This window comes from Desmodus rotundus, chromosome 9, assembly GCF_022682495.2.
Source record: "Desmodus rotundus isolate HL8 chromosome 9, HLdesRot8A.1, whole genome shotgun sequence".
Taxonomy (NCBI): Eukaryota; Metazoa; Chordata; class Mammalia; order Chiroptera; family Phyllostomidae; genus Desmodus; species Desmodus rotundus.
Window position 1 is genome coordinate 50,394,586 of NC_071395.1, and position 16,657 is coordinate 50,411,242.

General features: G+C 46.1%; 1 long non-coding RNA gene across 1 annotated transcript in view; it reads left to right on the forward strand.

Annotated features, from left to right (window-relative positions):
• The window catches only part of LOC123479746 (uncharacterized), a 150,176-nt gene that overhangs the window by 116,344 nt on the left and 17,175 nt on the right, over nt 1–16,657 (forward strand). The window contains exon 5 of the long non-coding RNA XR_006655472.2: nt 4,625–4,724. This is a non-coding gene — a long non-coding RNA (uncharacterized lncRNA). The remainder of the gene's footprint in view (nt 1–4,624; nt 4,725–16,657) is intronic.

The window sequence follows — 16,657 nt, forward strand, 5'->3', positions numbered from 1 at the left end:
AACAGGGGAGACCAGCCCAGGACATCTTTCTCCAGCGTTTGTCCTAGGTCAGCCATGACATGCTCTCATTGCGGATGGATGGCCACACTGAAAATCCCTTCTCTCCCACTTGGCTAGGATCAGCAGGGGCAGGGAAATTTCCTGTGATTTTTCCCAAGACCTGCTCCTGGCTCAGTCAGCCAAGGTGAACTCACGGGATCCTGATGAAGTCCAGTCTTGTTCATGACCCTCCTCTGCCCGCCCGGTCACCCTCCTGTCTCCCCTTCCCGAGCAATGTCTCTTTATAATGAGACTGTGTGGCCTCTCTTGCATTGTGCTTATACTCATGCGCGCGTGTAGTCTGTTCTCTCCATGACTAGGCTGACTAGTGCCCGGAGAGCAGGGGCTGTTCTCTGCCCGCTGGGTCCGTTGCCGGCCCTCACGCAGGGGCATGTGGCTGGTAACTGGTGCTCCACAAGCATTTGTGTCAAGAACTCTCTCGTTCTCAGAGGGAATGGCTGCTCACATTTTAACCTAATTATTTTGCAAAAGACCTTATTTCCATTTATGAGTTTTTCTCCAAGGAAGCTTAGAGTCCAATGTACCATCTCTCTCTAGCCGCTGCACATGACTGTGTAGTCTCCATCTTGCAGAATAGTACCTTTGCTTCTTTTTTTACTCTTCCAATCTTATTTTTCTTTCATAGTTTTCTCTCTTGTGCTTATGTAAAGAGGTTGTACATGAGTAACTATGAAAAATAATCCCTTTGAAGGTGTCAGTGGTTAAAAATTGCCTGCCCATCCTAGACTGGTTGCTTTGCACAGACATTGAAAAATGAGGTTCGTGGGAAGGAGTAATCACCAATGGCTGGAGTCCGGGTGGCATGGTGGTGGAATTGGGGCTCGTGGCAGCTTTCCAGTTCCCCGCAAATGTAACTGCCCTTTGCACTTGGAACTGGGGTTGCTGATTCTTAAAGTAGAAAAGAAGTTAGCACTGAAGTTTGGTCTTTATTGTCCTATGTCCTGTGGATCAGCCTTTTAGGCCCTTGAGAGCTGTCCCCAGACTGATGGTTTAAGGCCGTCCACAAAGTTGCTCGAATTTGCTTTCCCTGAGGCCACACTTGAGGGGGTCAGAGAACTCTTTAGTGAAGGAAATGACTCCTTAGGTTTGGTGTTCCTAGTCTCCTCTTAACTCAGGAACCCAGAGAGAAGCAGCAAAGAGGTATTTAAACAAGGGGAAAAGAAGTTGCAAAAGGGAAATGATTTTAGGACAACAGAATCCCAAATATCAGAACTGACATTCTCATTCTACAGGGGAGTAAAATTGAGGCTTGGTGGGGGTGGTGACTGACCCAACACCGCATGGCCATTGGCTACCCGAACTAAGACTGGCCCTCGCCTCTTCTGAAGCCCGAGGAGCCTCCTCCAGCTTGGTAGCACTCCTGCTTTCGGATTCGCCTTCTGAGTAGAACCCTCCACCTGGTTCTGCATAGCCCCTGGTCTGTGCCTTCACTGTCCCCTGAACCCTGGACCCAGCTCTCTACTACCTCACTGAGGACCCCAAAGCTGAATTCTCCCATCTGCTGATCTGCTGGCAGGCAGACGTTCCCCAACGGTGGCGTCTGCACCACCTGCATCGGAACCCTCAGGTTACACTTGACACCTGCCGAGACTGGCTGAATCGGGTTCTGGGGATGGGTCTGGGGACTCGTATTTTAACCAGCAGCCTAGGTGATAGTTGAGCGCATTGAAGTCTCAGAATTTATGGTCCAGAGGAAGGACTTCCCAACACACTCCACCAGCACAACCCAGTGGACCTGTCACCTGCAGGCATGACGTCACGTAGCAGGTGGGGAAGGACCATCCAGACACAGACTTGCCCCAGCACCAGTATTTTGCAAACAAATCTTCTATACAACCTTCTGTGTTGAGAAGCAGTAGTTCATTTCTTAATGTTTGGTTAAAAGACCCATTTTTCTTGAGCTAAGATAAAGCCCAAAATGCTATTCCTCTCCCCCAACTCTGCCCTTTCCTCCTTCTTCTCCGACCTCAAGGCTTCCTTTTACATATTCCTACCTTATGTGACTTTGTGCCCTTGTTTACCTTCCTCTTAGTTCCCACCCAGAAGGTCAGGCACTTACATGTCCTCCCACAGGTAATACAGAAATGGTGACAAGGACAATGGGGTGGCTTCAGTGAAGCCTTGCTGTGTTTACCAAGGCACTCCTTTTCCACCTGCCCAACTGGCTTCTGATTATGAAATCAAATGTTTCTTCCTTTCTTAAAATTAGGTGCCCCTCTCACTGAGAAGGTGTCCGTTGCAGGGTGCGGCCTGCTGAGGAAAAACTGTTGTGAGTGGGGAGACAGCTGCAGAGTGAGTCTGAGCCAGAGAGCCGCAGTTTGGACATTGCCTGCTGAAGAAGGGAGAGGTCTGTTTGGTTGTGATTAAGCCAGAAGGAGACCAACTAAGTGCTGGCAATGGGGTGGATGGCCAAGTGATGGCACCAGAGCTGTTTTGTTGTCAGGCACAGATGTAATTATCTCTCTAGTAGCGACCTTGATACTCACATGTAGATAAGCAGGTATTGTGGAAGGTCTGTTTATCAGCCGGGTTGAGGAATTCAGCATAGACAGGCAGATATATGCACAGAAACATTCATGCATCTATGTGGGTACACACCTATAAATACATATACCCCACTCACACGCACTGGCACAAGAATACATGCAGTTACACTCAGTTACACAAACACACACATACACAGATACTCAACACACACACAGACAACTGTACACGTATGTGCATGTGCCTTTATGTGGTCATGCTAACACATGTGCACTTCTCTCAGTCCCATCCGCAAGTGTGCAGGGGTGCATGGATTTACACGTGCGAGTCACAATAAGATGGAAAATGTACCTGGGGTGTGGTGGCCCGTGACTTGTGGGAGACCACACCGAGCCAAGGATGAGGCTGTAAGCCGCATGAGGGTGGTGGTCACATCTTCAGCTCCTCCTCTAGCACCTCAGTTCTGGTGCATGGTGGGTGCACCGTGAGGCCTCGCTGATTGATGCAGCGGTGGCTACCTTGCTCACATCTGCCGTGACTTACAACCGCCATGGAAAATCGTCTCCCCTGCTATCCTTTCATGCGAATGCCTGGGGTGTCTTGGAACTTCCCCTTGGCAGGATTATGTCGCATTTATGGAAACTCTCCTTTATCCCCTGACTCCCCACTCCCAGAATCCCACCTTGCCATCAGGTGAAAAATTCCTTTTCCATTCCTTCTCAAAATAAAAAGACAAATCTACTCCAGTGTGTGATCTGGGCTCCTTTGGAAAAGAACGTGGCCCTGGCACACAGGGAGGCCTAATACCCCATCTGCAAGCTTCAGTGGCCTGGGAGCGGTGCCCAGGGCTCCCTCTGGCACATCTAGGATCTCAGACAGACCTCCCTAACGAGGGTCCTTGTCTCCCTCCTGGTGAGAAGGAATCCTGACATGTCACGAAAGGGGCCAGGCAATGACTGTTGCCAAACCTATGTTTTATTAACAGTATATATCCTCATTATCTTTAAACACTCCCATTAGAAAGAAAGCTTATTATATGTTTATTTGTGTGGTCAAGGTGATGTGAACTAAAACAGCTCACTGGGTCACCAGAGGAAGGCAGTGCCCTCATCCTCCATCCTCTATCCCAGGCCTTAGGAGTTAGCATCTCCACTGAGCAGCAAGAGGCCTGGAGTCCCAGATGAAGGAGCCTAGAAACAGCTCCCTTTCCCTGCGGAGTGCTGATTGTAATGAACTCTGTCCTCATTTCCTTGGCACTTGTTACAGATTCCAGAAAATACTACTAAGTGTTTGAACAGGAGGGAGAAAGAATTGAGATGCTAATTTTGAACTTTTAATTTTAACCCTTTGCTTTCTATCCTCCAGAAACTTTCTCTGCTTCCCTCTCACCCTCCCTCCCTCCTTATTTGTTCCCCATTCTCTTTTCTTCTCTTCCACTAGATCCCAAAGACCAATAGGATAGCTAGAGAGCAGCTGCCTTTGTAGCCACACTAAAGGCTTGGGGTTCCGATGACCTTCTCTGGAGCATAAACCACTGGTCAGCCCATCCTCTGATGAGTGGGGTGAAGCTGTGGTGGCAGGAACTCCAAACTTTAATTCTAAAGGCTGGTGGTGCTGATGGTCTTAAAGGAATTAATTTCCAGATCCTCAACTTCCACAGCGTTCTGCTGTCATGTCGGTTCCCCCTGCCCTCCCATTTCATGGAAAAACCTTTTCCTGCTTTACCAAGGCCCTCATCCTTCCCAGATCGTACTCCAGCACACTGCTCTTGTGCCCAAACACATCCAGGAAGCTGAGCCCCCTGCATTAATGAGAACACTGGAAGCTCATGGGACACCTTCCTCATCTTCCTGAGTCCTTACAATTCTCCCTTAAGGATGCAGGGTGGTGATGGAAATGGAGCTCATTGGCCCCTTGAGGAGGGGATGGACAATGGGGTGATGACAATGCTCTTGAGTGAGCTTCTCCCAAACTCTGGCTTTTGTTAAAGAAGGCTTTGCTGTTGCGGGAGAAAAGGGTGAGAGCAAAGAGAGAATTGGTAAGAAATACTGAATGCTAAAGATGTCTCTTTCTTCCCCAGATTTAATCACAAGCAATTATGTTCAGCTATTCTCAATACTCATCCTTGGAAAGTGTCATTATCTGCAAGAAAAGCACTTGGAAGAGCCGAAACAGCGCAGGTTAGTGACACGGATTCTATTAAACGTGATGGGAGCGCGTTTGAGGGCTATGGGAATGATAGAACTGGTGGGAAAAGCTGTACCTGCTTTCTTTTAAATTCAGTGCATGTTCCTCAGTGAGTTAGTTACAACCTATTTTACCAGATTGTATCATGAAATAGTCACTCCGTGTCATCAGTTCTCGGTTTATTTTTTCATATAAAATGCTTGCAATTTTCTAAGTCTGATTAGTAAAATATAAAACGATATTCTAGCTGCAACACCAATTTGCTGTTACTGGTGTATATCTTTTTTAAAAAATTAAATATATGGGGAAGTCCTGATCATAATGTTTCACAAAATTAATGGTATTATTTCTGAAGTTATGTATATATGTATATATATAATTCTTATTTAATGATTTTCAAAAGGTGAAAATCCAATCCATGTATGCACACACACTTACTGAAGGACTACCAGGAGTGTTATAATTCTTGCTTCATAAAGAACATATTTTTGGTGCTAAAAATGACACTGCATTATTTCAAATTAAGTAGTGAGAAATGGCATATAGATTTATTGTTGTTTTTATAAATTATAAAAATAGAGTATGTTAGCTTGATTTCAGCTTAATCTTGACTGCTTTTGGTAATCTATCATTAAAAAGACATATTCCACAGTATATTACGCAGTAATTTTTAACGATGTTCCTGAAATGTCTATAAACTCTTCATTGGAGTTGAAGAATGGGGTTGGGTATTTTACGTGCGCACGGGAGCCCAGTTGGGCCGATGGCTCGGCAGTGACCGTGGACATGTCTACTGAGGTTATGCACGGGCAAGTGCAGACACCCCCCACCCTCTGCACAAGCTAAATCTAAATTTAAAACACTTGATGATATGAAAGTAGTTTATCAAAAAAGATTGCATTGTCAAAGATGTATTGAAATTCGCATTGTTTTTAATTCTCCAATTCCATCTGAGTATACCATGCTAAACAATGTGTCTGTAGGTGGGAAAAATGGGTATAATTAATAGTCATTTCATTAGTCTGAGCAGTCTTTTTGATATTATTCCAGATATTGAGAAAGTGAATTATTCCAATGCATCAAAACATAAAAAAGTAAGCAAATAAAAATTCACACACACATGCCCACACATGCATGTTCCTTTTTAATTCGGGTGGATTCCAGTCTTTTGCTTTCAGCTGAAGTGAATATGAATCTAATCAAACCGTCAGGAACAGTGTCAATATATTGATCATTAAAGTATTTTTTAATAATAGGTCACTAAGTTATTTTTAGCCTAAAAAAATAATTTAAAAACCTGTTTGACCTTGCTAAAACAACCCCCCTGTTTCAGGTGAATAAATCTTCTTGGTGCTAACATTTATGAAAACATAGGTCACCCATAGAAAGCGTAAAACAAGACTAGAAATCTCTTAGGTGACATGTGAGTAGTCACATTTGAGCCTGACTGGCCTGAAAGGTCCCTCTAAGCTCTGACCACTTGTGACTCAGTGTCTGCTAGCCTCTCAAAGCCGTGGGCTTCCCTTCGCCCATGCCAAGCAACCCCGTGCTGCCGCCCACGCCTCCCCCTGCTGCTGGGGTCCACCCAGCTACCCCGCCTCAGGGGGAGCCACGGATGTCCCATTGTGCTCCTGGCCTATCCCACCTTCTGATCCCAGCTACTCTTCTCTCAGTACAGCCTCGTCAGCTTTTCCCTAGCCATTCTCACATTAAGGAGGAAAGGCCATGTAGCTTATTTCGTCTCCTCAGACCTCCCAGCTCCATTCCAAGGACTGAGAGGGAGCCTCCATACCATTCCTACCTACCACCAGCACCTTTCCACTAGGATTTGTCCACTAGGTGCGAGCAGAGCCAAACCCTAAACACCAAGAAATGCAGGGGAGAAGATTGTTTATTTTATTATGAATGGTGCCACCCAGAATCTAGTGCTCAAAAGCCCACACTCCCCAGTCCGGGGTGAAGTTTTCTGGGTGGGTTTTTGAGACCATAGGGGGAACAAGGATGAGGACGTGCTGGTGGGGTGAGCTTTCATTGGAGGACCTTGGAGCTGGGCCGTTTATGGCACAGAGTGTCAACGCAAGACCTTCCTGCACAGCAGACCCTGTGCTTCTGAAAGGGTTCCCGTATGTTCCGGTCCTTTGGTTCTGTGTGTGGTGGGCTGAGACTTTGGTTCTGGGTGCAGCTGGTGATCAAAGTTCTCTCCTCTGCACATGCTTCAGCTGCATGACTTGTGGGTTTGGTCTGATGTCTCTGAGAAGCAACTCAGTATCTTGTTGAACAAGATAGGACTATTTTGAGCTGGTTCTGAGGTTACACCACCTCCCACCCTGACTACTCCCCCCTGCCCCAACTCCTAAACACTGTGTGTGCTAGACCTCATGGTCCAGCAGCAGAAAACACTGTAGCCTAAACCTCTTGTCTGAATTCTCTCTTCACCTTCTAGTCCTAAGACACCCCTTCTCCCGAGGACAGTGCTTTCCTGGAACGCTCCCTTGTACTGTTGAATATGGACATGAGCTAGAGGTCCTTCCTCCTACTCATTGTGGTTCTATTGCCTCTTCCCCTTTAAACATGCAGTGTTGAATCCTCGTCTTCAGGACCTGCCATCTACCAGCTATGGTTCTTCCCTACTGCGGTTACGTCTAATCCCAGAGTTACACCCTTTAAAAAATTTCAATGATTTTTACTCCCAGTTTGCTGTCCTTCTCTCCAACTCTATTCCTGTCTGAATGTTTAGTGATTTCCATTTAGATACTCTTTAACTCTTGACCTTGTAGTGTCTTGAATTCCTTTCCTCCAGTGATACACTCCTACCAGCATTGCACCCCTGAACTCTGCCTCCCCGTGTTCATGGAGGTAAACCGTCCATGTTCTTTGCCTTCTGAGGCCACTTGTGCAAACAGACTTCACCCCTTCTCACCTACTGAAAGATATTGTTCTAGTAATTCTCTCCCCATCTCTCCCGTTTTCCACAGTTCTCTCTTGGATTATTATTGTCATCATACCATGATGTACCTATTTCTCCCATCTTCAAAACAATCTTTTCAGCCTACTGCCTCTCCCATTCCTCTGCTCCATCCTACATGAACACTCCTCAGAAGACTTGTCTCTATCCACCATCTCCAATTCTTGACCTTTCGTTTTCTCCCAAATCCCGTGCCAAATGATATTTTGCCCTCAACCTCTTCACCAAAATGACTCCGGTTTGTGTAAGGTCACAGTGACCTCAGTGTCGCTAAACCTGTAATCAGTTCTTAAAGCTGACGATATTTGACCTTTCAGTAAGCATTTCAGTTTTTCACTTCTTACCCCTGGAAACACTTTGGTCTCTTTACTTCCTGAGCATCACATACTCTTGGATTTACTCCGAACCTATTGGCCATATTTCGGTCTTCTTTTCTCTGTGCTCCTCTTCCCTCTCGTCTCTTATTGTTGGAAGGTGGTTTCCTCTCTACCACACTCCTTCTCCGCTGACTCATCCTGTCCCATGGCTTTAAACGCCCTGCCTGTGCTGATGACTTATTTCTCTAGTACAGACTCTACACCTGACTCCATCCAGCTGCCTATTGAACAGTGGTCCTAATAGAAAGAGTAAACTTTACATACCCAATGATCTTGCCTTCCCCAAATCTTCTTTGCACCTTTCTCTATCAAAACTCATGTAGCAACTCCATCCTTTTATTTGGACACCTAACACGCTGGGTGTCATCCTTGGCTCCTTTCTCTCACACTCCACATCCCACATGTCGTGAAATCTTGTTAGCTTTTCCTTTAAAACCTATCGAGCATTGCCTTGGCAGGGTGGCTGAATTGGTTGAAGCATTTTTCTGTACACCAAAGGTTGTGGGTTTGATTCCTGGTCAGGGCACATACCTAGGTTACAGGTTTGATCCTGGGTCAGGGCATGTTCAAGAGGCAACTGATTGATGTTTCTCCTGAACGTCGATGTTTCTCTCCCTACCCCTTCCTCTGGCTCTAAAATTAATAAACATATTCTCCAGTGAGGATCATATAGCATGCTCTCTCTCTCTCTCTCTCCAGTACGTGACACCTTCGCACTAGTTCTTCTGCCACCATCCCGATCTTGCCTGGATTTTTGTAATAAACTCCTAATGGCCTCTCTGTTCACATGCGTGCCTATCCCCTTACAGCCTATTCTCAATGTGGCAGCTGGAATGATCCATGCCTTTGCTCAAAGACTCAAAACCTGCCAATGGCTGTTTTGTACAATGGAGGCCCAAGCACTCCAAGTAAGGGCCAGTGTACTCACGGGGGCGGGCAAGGGCTGAGCATCTGACATTGTTGCCGCTCTGACTTTATGTCCCATGACTGTCCTTTGTCACTCTGCTCTAGTCCTGGTGCCTTTTCATGATTGTCCCTCAAGTACTTCAGGCCTCTGGGCATTGGAACTGCCCCCCCCCCCCCCCGTCTCCTCCAGGTGTCCGCAAGGCTTACCCCCTCCGCGACTTCCGTTTTTGTTCCAATGCCAATCTCTCTGTAAGATCTACTCTGACTACCCAGCTGAAAATTGCAGTCCCCTGACCCTGCTTGTTTTTTCTGTAGCAGTTTTCTCATGTATTACATTTATGGTCTCTCCCCTCTCTAGAACGCTTGCTCCATAAAAGGGCTTTTTTCTTGTCTGTTTTTGTTAATTGCTATAACCTCAGTGCCTAGAAGATTATTTGGAAAAAGGTTACTTTTGGTACAGTTGATCCTCAAAATTCACATATTCTGCATTTGCAAATTCGCCTACTTGCTAAATTCCCTTGTGATCCATGAACGCGGGGTTGCGGCGCTTCAGCCCAGACGTACTCTAAGCAGTGAAGACTTGGAGTCACTCGAGGCAGATGCTCCCAGCTGCAGTTGAACAAAACTTGTTTCAGCTCTTATACTGTAAGTAAGTGTCCTTTTTGTGGCCTATTTAGTGCCATGTTTTTCACATTTTTGTGGGTTTTTTTGTTAGTAATTTCATTGTCGAAATGGAATGGATCTTTTATTTTCCATCACTGGATGTTACTCTGGGGAAATCTGAAAGCAGCCTGGCTTTTCTTCCTTTATTTAAGGAAATTTACTTTAAAAAATATCCTGTAATAATGTTTGTCTTCATTTTGTGGGTTCTGTATTTCAGGAATACTTTTTGTCCATATGTTGTATCATTTCTGTCTGCTGCCATTGTCTATTACTTTATCTGCAATCATGTTATCTCCCCCCTTCTCCCCTTGGCATTCACCTGGGAAGGACTTTTCAATTTCGTGATTTTAATTAGATTTGCAGCCGCGTCTGTGCTGTTTTTGGTTGTTCTAATTATTAGTTCTGTAATCACGTTGTTTTGGTGCTCAGTTAGCTCCTTTCCTTCTGCAATCACTCCCTTAATCTTACTCTGTGTTTTTGACATTTTGTCTTCAACACATTTAACAAATGGAATCCATGTTATTGTTAAGTTATCCTATAGCCTGAAGCTCTTGCAGGGAATCTTCTCCTATTCCTGGGGTACATTCCCTGCCACCTGAGCCGCTTCTCTGGTTTCAGTCACTACACTTTCTTTTTGCTCTTTCTGGGATAGGTGGCCACAGTCACCATGACATGCCCATCTCGTCTGCTTGCTCACGCCAAGGGTAGGTGACTTCGACTGTGATGGTGAGGTGTGGGAAACTTCTCCTTAACATTTATCCCATCTTACTGAGGCATTTTTGGTTTTCCCTCCAAGTCAAATTTGAGAGACATCGTGTTCTTACTACTTTTCAGTATCCTGATGGTTCAGAGTCCATCGAAAATTTTGCCTGGTGCCGTGTGAAGGTTTGTTGGATAACTTCTAGTTATCCAGTTCTGGTCTTCCTTCTGAGATTAAAAAAATACCATATGTTAGAGATCTCCACATGTTATCAGTGGCAGAGTCTGCTCTTACATGGAAATGCCATTGTCTTTAGATCTTCCTCTCATTTAGACCGGAGTCCTGAAAAATGGCAAATCCAAGTAGTTAGTCTGTCTCTGCTGAGATGGTATAACGGTTAGGACCAGCTTTCCCTGGTTTCCTATGTACACCATGCAGCTAATAACATCATAGACTTTATGAGTCTCAAGTAGAATGCTGGGTATACTAGCTTACCGTACGCCACAGCAGATACTAAAAATACGTTAGGTGTGGTTATTTCGTTGCAGTGATAGATAAAGATTCTTGTCCAAAGAGCATTCTTTACCTTTGCCCTGGACTGCCTACTCACACTGCAATTCTGCTTCTTTCCAAATGAGGTTGCATTCTGGGGATTTTATTAACTTACTACATTTGCCTCATGTCACCTGTTGGGGATGCATGTCGGGGAGGACTTGTGCCGAGGCTTACCTGATAGTTTATTGACTTCCTTGGGAACCACTTTTAAAGTTTATGCCATGAGAGCATATCCTATTCATTTCTGGTTGTTGATGGCAATATGTTTGTTTGTTGTTGATGTTAATTCTAATGGGTTATAGGATAAGATATTGTTTACCCTCCCGTACTCATCATGTCTGCCTAGAAGCCTAAACAGGATTAGAGGAGGAGGAGAGAGAGGCAGGAATTGATGCAGGAGCCTGAGTGGGGTCAGGAGAAGTGGTAGAAATGAGCAAGAAGAGATGCTGAAGGTCAGGGGTGGGTCGGCAATAAAGGGAGTAGTGGGTAATGAACCATGGTAGGGGGAAGCTAGGCCTTTGGGGCTGTTCAGAGGATTTTGGAGCCCAGGAGGAGGAACTGAGACTAGTGGTGGAGCTAAGACTAAGATCTTCTACACTGCTCTCCTGTGAGGTCACCTGTCAACATGCTGTCTATCCTAAAGTGAACTTACAGGCTTCCACAGCCACGTGTCCCCAAGGTCCCGACTGGGGTGAACGTGTACCTCTTGCTCTTTAGTAAAACAGACCACCAGGCAGGGAGACAGATGGAGAAGACACTGACGTCTTGTCTGCTTTTTATTTCAGATTCCTGTTTTGCTAGGGGTTGAGTTCACCCAGCACACAGAGTTCACCTGGCTGAGTGTTCCCTGGGCCCCATTAGTCCAAGTTTTATCTGCCTCTGGAATTTGGGGACCAGGCAGCTCCAGGAGCCTCTTGTAATGACATACTCATAACTCAGGTCTCTCACATGGGTTTGGGCATCAGAGACAAAGACAATTAATTCATGGCTCTACAAGTACCATGGCTTTGTTCACTAAGTCCGGTTCACGTTGCTCCTAAGTCCAGGGTTTCCAAAGTCATTGGCCATCCACGTGCATGCAGAGCCAATGCTGAACCGGGTGCAATGGCTGGTCTTTAAGTAAGTGGAGAAAAGGCAGAGCAGTTTGGCAGCACCCCAGAAGTTGGGGAATAGTTCTCGAGCCCCCCCACCCCGCCATTGCCATCTCTGATTTACTACCAACTTCTTCTCAAGGAGCTGGAATCTGCTATTGAGTGAAGAATCATCCAGCAGGTGGTTATTTTAAATCTTTAATAGACATATTACCTTACATTATGGCTTCATCATTCGCCCCTCAGTGCGAGCACAGAGAGAACATCCATCACAATTAGTGTAACATTTCAAACACATAAAAAAGATATAAATGTGCAGTTGAGTTGTGTGGAAGGGAGCTCAGCCTCTCGGAGTTCTGTTAGGCTGTGGGCACATAGCCAGACCCTGGGTGTCTCTCCCAGGGGCCCAGCAGGGGACTGGGGTATGTGCTGAGCCCACGATGCTTTTTCCAGAAAGCAGAGCCTCCCAGTGCTGGTCCAACACTGTAGCTGTCACTTACAAAGCTCTGCTGTCACTGCTGGGACTGACCAAGCAGAGGTCATGGCCAAAACTTGGGGTGTCAGGCCCAGAGCCATCAGAAAGGGACATTTTATTGACTGAGCCAAGTATTATACTGGACTCTTTCACTTCTCTTAACTCACGGGAGCCCTATGGCCACTATGTGAGGTAGATAGGATTATTTCACTTTTTACAGAGCCTCTGAAACATTTCTGTGATTCACACCCAGGCCAGTCTGTTTCCAAAGGTTATTTCCTTTGAATGCGGACAACACAATTGTATGTAGAACTGAATGTAGGATGAGAAGAGGAGGCTAGAGTGGGGTGTTATCCAGGTGGGAAAAGCTGCTATACTTTTCTCTTTCCTTCAGCTTTGCCCCCCACCTGCATGGAATACTTCATAATGCCCAAACAAAGCCTTGCTTGCCTTTAAAATTTTCTGACTGTCTTTGTGTGTGTGTATGTATGTCATTATTCATCTCTTTTGGCTCCTGCTGAGTTGAGTTAACTGTACATAGCTGCTCTCAGCACTGTGCACAGCTCTCAGTACAAGGCCCCTCTCCCATTGGCATCCCTCCATTCAGGCTCTGATCCTCTGATCCTCACTCCCATCCCCTCACCTGTCTAGACACCCAACTCGGCTGCAGAGGACCCCAAGTGTCACGGGACTACCTCGGCTGCACGGGACTGCAACTCGGCTACGAGTGTCCTCGTAATGCTGTGTGTGTGCACATGTATGGGTTTACATAACGGTATTTTGTTATAAACCTCATTTTTGCTATTTGATTTTTCCTGTGCACTGTGAGGGTGTGAATCCATACCTCTTACTTATACCCACACCTGGATGCAGACACTCTGGTTTACCTTCAACTCTTGGCCACTGCACACAATATGACAACTCCACAACATCAGCACCCCTTGTCCCCTTGGGGCCTGCACGACCATCCTTTATTCTTTGCTTTCCTGCAGTTGCACCACTTGTTTAATCATACTGTTGTCAGCATTCCTTGTCTGGGTTATTAGGAAGGTCTCCCTGCCTCCCACCTCTCCTGATGTGAAATTCTACACACCTTTCAAGGTGCAGAGAAGCTGGTTGGCCTACCTATATTTGCCTTCCTCTCAACTCCATCATCACACATGTTCTGGGCCAGCCATTTGGTGCAGAAGCCAGTCCAAGATGGAAGATAATCAATTGTGGCAAATGCATGAGTTTTATACCAGGGTAGGTTCTGTTGTCTCTACTACAGAGAAGAGGAGTTACAGTCTCTTCAGCTCATCATAGAACCCAACACCCCATGTAGCACACACACACGGCCAAAAAGCTTTGCCATCACACTCACTGGGGTCTAGGTTTGTAGTTCATAGGTGCCCTCTGTGTGCCAGGAAATTCCTCTTCCAGGTCTGGTCTAGCAGCAGATAGATGGAGACTCATTGCCAGGAGATGGGTAGGGTTATGGAAAGTTGGTGAGAGTGGGTGAAGAAGCAGTAAGCCTCAATTAATTCCTGATAACAGAGTTTTGCATGCATGCATATTTGAGCCTGTGAGTGAACCTGTGTGTGTGCCCGCGCGGCAAGACAGGAAAGGGGAGAACAAAGGCATGGGGGAAATGGTCCTTGCCCTGTAGTTTCTTCTGTCAGCTTTGGAAAGTCAAGCCTCTCCCTAGTAGGGCACAAGTATTGTCTCTGCACAGCTGCCTCAGCTTCTTCCTGGACGCATCCTGAGGATGGCAGGAGCAGCTGGAAGGATCATGAAATGGACAATGCGAGGCAAGTGTTGGGCAGCGAGACTTGAGCTGTGTGAGGCAGGGCATCGTCCTTCATGGGCTGTCAGTTCACTTACGTTTTGTTCCTGCAAAAAAAGGTCTCTTTCATTTTCTGGTCATTTTTCTGAATCCCAAGGTTTCTTCATTTCTTTATTTTTTATTCTCCGTGGCTGCTTCTGGTTTGGAAGTTTCTTACTGAGTCCTGATCCCATATTCCTGCTCTCTCTGTAACACTAAATGTCAAACATTTTATCAGCTCAGCCAACAACTACATAGTCTGTGCTCTTTGAAGTGTGGCACAGCCTGCTGGGATTTCATGGTCAATGAAAAATCAGTAGAAGTGGTATGTATAACTTCTGCATTTGTGACTAAAGTTAAGCGTTGCTTGTACCCTCCCTCCATTTTTAAAAATATTTCTCTTTTTTTATGGGCAGAATACTCAGCTATTGGTGGGGGCCTAATTAGCCATCTTAGGCCACAAATGGATGCCAAAGGATGAGACTGACTGAGCAACAAGGTAGAAGGAGCCTGGGCCACCGACCCTAGAGATCCACCATATCAGTCCTGCATGCTTGTGCTAGGCCTGTTGGTGAGGGAGAAATAACTTCTGTCTTTTAAATCTCTATATTTCAACTTTTGTTAGAGCAGCCAAACCTGCACTCTATTACACAGACCCAAGCTGTCCACAGTGGCCTGGGTGTGCCTGGGTTTGGGGACAAGTCTCATAGTTACCCAATCTTATGGGTGCCAAATCATAATTTCTAAGCAGCTGTGCCTATGAGTGACTTTGGAGCTGTCAGAATTTTTCAGGAAAATTCCGGAGAATTGAGGATTATTTAAGCAATGCTTAGAAGTTGCCACTACGTGTTATGATTTTATTAAGTGATGCATATGGGTTTATAGACATGTTTTGAGTCAATGTAGACCACCAACATAAATATACACAAGTATGTTTTCTTGGTGACTGTCTTCGCTCCAATGCTGTGGGATCTCAGAAAGTCAAGGCATTATCGGAAACATCTTCCTGGGAACTCGGAAACATCTTCCTGGAAACCACTTGGGTGGGTGGCAGCAACTCAAGACCAGCAGTCTGAAGGTGTAAATACAATTCTTGTTTTTCCTCCAAGTATTTGAGCAAGGCTTGCAAGTAAAATAAAGGAATTAGAATAATCTGTAATATCTCTTTCTGATATGAACTTCTATGATCTTATGACTTGGAGTCTGAATGCCACAGCCAGGATAGGGGTATCCCTTAGCCACTCATTAACTAGTTTGCATGAATTGTTAACTCCCCAAGCCTTGGTTTCTTCCTTTGAAATGTAGGTTGAAAACCTTTCCCAGGCCAATTTCAAAAAGACGCTGCGAGAACCAAGCAGACTGGCGGATGCGAAAGAGCCACGTATAGCATAGCTGTACGCGGATGTACATGACTGTGTTCCTTCTACTTTTTGTTTCATCTTAATTTCTTCCTTTTCACTCCTACCAGTGGGACAAGGACTGGCTTTCCTCTTGTCCGAGTGCCCCACTCCCTGGGCCCACGTCTGCCCCACTGCTTCGATGACAGGTACACACACCTCCTTTTGTAGTCACTACCCAGTGTTTGCTAGCAGGCCCTGCCTCTGGGCTGACGCTGAGACCCCGGGTTAAAGGAATCGTAGAGACAGCTTGTCCTGGAAGAAGAGGGAAGCGTTGGGTGTGAGAGAGAGGCTGCACTGCCCGAGAGGGTATGGAGCTGGGGGGACGAGGAGGGGACAGAGGAACGGATGGCTGGGCTGGGGCGTCTGGGGAGGTGCCATGCCTGTGTGGGAATAGTGTTGGAGGAGCCGTGGGATGCAGGATGAAGGGGCCTAGGAAGGAGTTGCTGTGTCTTAGGATTTAGATCCCCTTTGACATTCTCCAAGAAACATAAAAAATACATTTGATTCCTAAAAAGGAATCAAATTAAAAAATTAAAAAATTACTATTTGGAGGCAGGGGGTTCTTCTATAAAGGTGAGTTCCTGCAGAAATTGTGTAATATAGCAGGTCTGTCTCACATCATGGTGGATTAAAACTGTTGGCTCAGTGTTTTGATTTCTGTAACTAGGCAGAATATTCTGTGGCCCACCTACGAAGGGAAGATGTGTGATGTTTGGGGACAGGCTGTTAGGAAGGCAGAGCCTTCTGCCTGGGTCCCTGTGCTGCCTGGATGTCACACCCAAGAACCAGCCACTAGTGCTCCACCTTGGCCCATGTGTGGAGTTCAGCTGAGGGTCCGTCGCCAGCCATTGGCATTTCCAAGGCTGCACACTGAGTGGCATAGCTGAGGACTTACCAGCTGGTTGGTACCTGGATGCTGTAACTGTGAGAATCCATGGGACTCAGCAAACAAGGGATGTGGGAGGTAGCAGCTCTGTGGAGCAATGACCC